Below are 5,000 nucleotides of genomic sequence, written 5' to 3'. Positions count from 1 at the left end.
GGGCGGTGAACCAACAGCGTGGGACACAAATCCAACTACGAGCTTTTTAACCGCAACAACTTTAATATACGCTATTGGAGCTGGAATTACCGCGGCTGCTGGCACCAGACTTGCCCTCCAATAGATACTCGTTAAAGGATTTAAAGTGTACTCATTCCGATTACGGGGCCTCGGATGAGTCCCGTATCGTTATTTTTCGTCACTACCTCCCCGTGCCGGGAGTGGGTAATTTGCGCGCCTGCTGCCTTCCTTGGATGTGGTAGCCGTTTCTCAGGCTCCCTCTCCGGAATCGAACCCTGATTCCCCGTTACCCGTTACAACCATGGTAGGCGCAGAACCTACCATCGACAGTTGATAAGGCAGACATTTGAAAGATGCGTCGCCGGTACGAGGACCGTGCGATCAGCCCAAAGTTATTCAGAGTCACCAAGGCAAACGGACCGGACGAGCCGACCGATTGGTTTTGATCTAATAAAAGCGTCCCTTCCATCTCTGGTCGGGACTCTGTTTGCATGTATTAGCTCTAGAATTACCACAGTTATCCAAGTAACGTGGGTACGATCTAAGGAACCATAACTGATTTAATGAGCCATTCGCGGTTTCACCTTAATGCGGCTTGTACTGAGACATGCATGGCTTAATCTTTGAGACAAGCATATGACTACTGGCAGGATCAACCAGGGAGCTGCGTCAACTAGAGCTGAGCAGCCGGCCGCCCGGGAGTGTGTCCCGGGGGCCCGCGCGAACACGCAAGCGTCCGCTCAATCATTCTGCAAACAGGAGGAGGCTGAGCTCCCCTGCACAATACACCTCGAAACCCTCTCAGGTCCCGGCGGCGCGCAGCGCCGTCCCAAGTACTTGGTCGGGTTCGAGAGAGGCGCAATCGCCCGGAGTTAGGCGAGTAGACGCTTTCGGTGCGACCACCCGTGCTCCCAACTGAGCTTGCCGCTGCCGACAGAGGCCCGGGAGCGTGCTGTCGTGGCATTGCCGGCGGGAGACAACACGCGCCACCTACGGTGACCGGCAGCTCCAACGCCAGCGCCACAGAAGGACAAAAGCCCCACTTGGGTGCCGAAGCGAACTCTCCCAGCACAGCGCACGCGCCAACACATCCGCACAGCTGCGATACAAACCACCAGCGAGAACCGCTGGGGCGACCGAGCAGCAGACGGCGTCGCGGCGCCGAGCGCCGGGCGGCAGCGCATCCTCAACGCACACAGTCCTCAATCGGACCAGCACACTGAAGATGTCCACCGCGCTTCGCACCGGGCCCGCGAGGACCTACTTTGGCCGCACGGCGCCGCGCGCAGGGTGCGCCGGCGCGCAGCTGCGACGCCTGCCGCGTCCGTCGGCCGGCGCGCCTGCCACTGGCCGCCCCCACCAGCCGGCTGTAGCGCGTGCGCCCACGCACCGCGCGGCCAGCACGCCGGGAGGCGCCCCCTCACCGGCCGGGGACGGTCCCACCCAGCCACCGCCGCGTATCGCTTCACACCCAGATGCCGTTCAGTTTCGTCGGCATGGTGGGTATCGCTGGAACAACCGGTTAGTACCTCAACCTATCGTCGCCATCACCGATTCACCCCTAGCGAGAACAACCGCACCACAACAGGTTACCATTTGTTCATTTGCGTAACTTCACCAGAAAACGCAGGCGTCCATCGCCATTTGCAACTTCCACGATTATTGCATGCCTGTGTCAGGTGTCACGCCACACTACGTCTGCCCACATACACGCAACAAAATGTGCACGCCTAGACAATACGTGGAAGGTGGCCCCCGTACGTATGCGATGTCCATTGCTCGAACGACTGTCAACCGGCCTCTGTAGCATGTCGCAGATATGGAACGCGGTGCACCATGCCATCACGGTGTGTGAGGAGAGACGACTAGGTCCGAATACATCAACAGACAGCTCATGCTGATCGCCATCCACGGCGTCCGTTCCTCCCACACGTCTCTATGGCGTACCACACTGCAATCCAGCTCTCATAGGGAGACGACACGTAGCTGCGTGCACAATATTTGCACTGTATGGTCCGCCGTTTTTGGGCGCAGTCGTTGTACGGTCACACATGTGCCACGATGTATCATTCAGTACATAAGGACGAATGTGCAGTACAGATTGTGGTTTACGCGTACGACATTAGCGGACAGTTGACACAGGCCGCACCACAACGTAGCCTGAGTACGTCGCATGCGGAGGGCATTGAACATGCAAAGTTCTCACCAACCAGCTTGCGAAGGCAGGGGGCAAGGTGGGGACGTGGGGAGGGGCGGCATGTACGTCCTGCTGCCATCCACATTACAGTGTACAGCAGGAGCATGTGGAAAGTGAGCAAGACTTGCAAGGTGTTTAACATGAAGCGATACACAGGGGAGCGGGGAGTGCGAGTAGCGAACTATATTGCGAGGGTTGCGGGTGGGCAACACTACACTAATTGAACGAGTCGTATAACAATTACAGAGCAGGTTTAGGCGACAACGTGGGTTACGTTAGGCGACAACGTGGGTTAGGTTAAGGCACGACGTGGGTTAGGTTAAGGCACGACATGGGTTAGGTTAAGGCACAACATGGGTTAGGTTAAGGCACAACATGGGTTAGGTTAAGGCACAACATGGGTTAGGTTAAGGCACAACATGGGTTAGGTTAAGGCACAACATGGGTTAGGTTAAGGCACAACATGGGTTAGGTTAAGGCACAACATGGGTTAGGTTAAGGCACAACATGGGTTAGGTTAAGGCACAACATGGGTTAGGTTAAGGCACAACATGGGTTAGGTTAAGGCACAACATGGGTTAGGTTAAGGCACAACATGGGTTAGGTTAAGGCACAACATAGGTTAGGTTAAGGCACAACATAGGTTAGGTTAAGGCACAACATGGGTTAGGTTAAGGCACAACATGGGTTAGGTTAAGGCACAACATGGGTTAGGTTAAGGCACAACATGGGTTAGGTTAAGGCACAACATGGGTTAGGTTAAGGCACAACATGGGTTAGGTTAAGGCACAACATGGGTTAGGTTAAGGCACAACATGGGTTAGGTTAAGGCACAACATGGGTTAGGTTAAGGCACAACATGGGTTAGGTTAAGGCACAACATGGGTTAGGTTAAGGCACAACATGGGTTAGGTTAAGGCACAACATGGGTTAGGTTAAGGCACAACATGGGTTAGGTTAAGGCACAACATGGGTTAGGTTAAGGCACAACATGGGTTAGGTTAAGGCACAACATGGGTTAGGTTAAGGCACAACATGGGTTAGGTTAAGGCACAACATGGGTTAGGTTAAGGCACAACATGGGTTAGGTTAAGGCACAACATGGGTTAGGTTAAGGCACAACATGGGTTAGGTTAAGGCACAACATGGGTTAGGTTAAGGCACAACATGGGTTAGGTTAAGGCACAACATGGGTTAGGTTAAGGCACAACATGGGTTAGGTTAAGGCACAACATGGGTTAGGTTAAGGCACAACATGGGTTAGGTTAAGGCACAACATAGGTTAGGTTAAGGCACAACATAGGTTAGGTTAAGGCACAACATAGGTTAGGTTAAGGCACAACATAGGTTAGGTTAAGGCACAACATAGGTTAGGTTAAGGCACAACATAGGTTAGGTTAAGGCACAACATAGGTTAGGTTAAGGCACAACATAGGTTAGGTTAAGGCACAACATAGGTTAGGTTAAGGTACAACATAGGTTAGGTTAAGGTACAACATAGGTTAGGTTAAGGTACAACATAGGTTAGGTTAAGGTACAACATAGGTTAGGTTAAGGTACAACATAGGTTAGGTTAGGTTAGGTTACACGTTGTTGTAAGGAAAGGTGTAGGGGGGGGCGGGGGCGGCAGGTTCGTTGATAGTGATTATAGTAAGTGAATGCTTGTGACATGATCAGATTTGTCACGTCAGGATGCACCTTTGGCTTATTAGAGGCGGCGCTCCAATTCTATGCTTGTGTCAGACCTGTGTCTTTGACTCATGTCATTGTTTGTGCGCTGTGACAGGAGGTACTATTGTGATGTTGGGTGCACCGTTGTATAGGACATGTGTGGGTGTTGGTGCCTGATCTGCGCAATGGTGGATGTCGAAAGGGTGGGATATTGTATTTTCCGCATGGACCTCCTGGTCTGGTTGTGATAGTGTGGATTGTGTAATGTGGCGGAGAGGATGCACTGGATGTTGTTCCATGCTGGTGCTTACATATTGTATGTGCGCCCGTTAGAAGCAGAGAGTGGTGCGTGATCAGAGTGGCTGGCTGACGTGTGGTTCCCATTGTGGGCAGACTCTTTCAGCATGTATACGGACAGTTGTATATATATTCTGTAGTTTGATGGCTCTGCATTGATTACTAATCAGCGCCGTGTGTACGGGTAATCTGGTTCCAGTCCAAAATGTTCCATCTGTGTACATTAGTGACAAAGACTCCCCTCATGCAGTGGGGCTCGGTCTGTTATAACTCTTCCGCGTAATATATTTGCCCCACGTTTTTGCGACTGCGAGTGCGAGTGCAACGCGCATGGGGACCGACATGCTGATGGCTCGGTATCGGACGCCGTACAGTGAGCAACGCGATCGCGTCTCTCGCTCGTAAGTGGTACAGGTCGCGGCTCATGTATAGGGACAGCGGGAATGTCGCATATTGGCAATAACTCTTCATGAAACGCACGTTATAGGGGTGGATTGCACTTTACGAGTGCGGGAAACGTCCGCCGTTCATCCGCTGGAGGTGCGCGTTTGGCGGTTGGGGTGGTGCACGAACGGGTGCGGGTGGAGTCATTGCCGGTCCACGGCTTCGTGCGGCAGAGCCACTGGAGATTGGGTGCTATGGTCGACAGAGGCTGCAGGCTTTGTGGGTGGCGTCGAAAGGCGGGCACTGTGGCGCCATCGCTGTCTTAATCGGCTTGGCGTCGCATAGATGGCGGTATCGTCGTTGGAGGAGGTCATGTTGCGGGAGACCTACAGATGGCGGTATGTTTTGTGGTGCGGACGTAGTGTTGTCA

At 53.1% G+C, this 5,000-nt stretch overlaps 1 non-coding gene across 1 annotated transcript in view; it reads right to left on the bottom strand.

Moving 5' to 3' along the window:
• LOC124745912 overlaps nucleotides 1–684 on the bottom strand; it is a 1,909-nt gene extending 1,225 nt beyond the window's left edge. The window contains exon 1 of the ribosomal RNA XR_007011213.1: nucleotides 1–684. This exon is cut by the window's left edge and continues 1,225 nt beyond it. This is a non-coding gene — a ribosomal RNA (small subunit ribosomal RNA).
• Nucleotides 685–5,000: the final 4,316 nt, after the last annotated feature.

Source organism: Schistocerca piceifrons, unplaced genomic scaffold (assembly GCF_021461385.2).
Source record: "Schistocerca piceifrons isolate TAMUIC-IGC-003096 unplaced genomic scaffold, iqSchPice1.1 HiC_scaffold_34, whole genome shotgun sequence".
In the NCBI taxonomy this organism is placed as follows: Eukaryota; Metazoa; Arthropoda; class Insecta; order Orthoptera; family Acrididae; genus Schistocerca; species Schistocerca piceifrons.
This window is presented reverse-complemented; position numbering and strand designations above follow the sequence as displayed.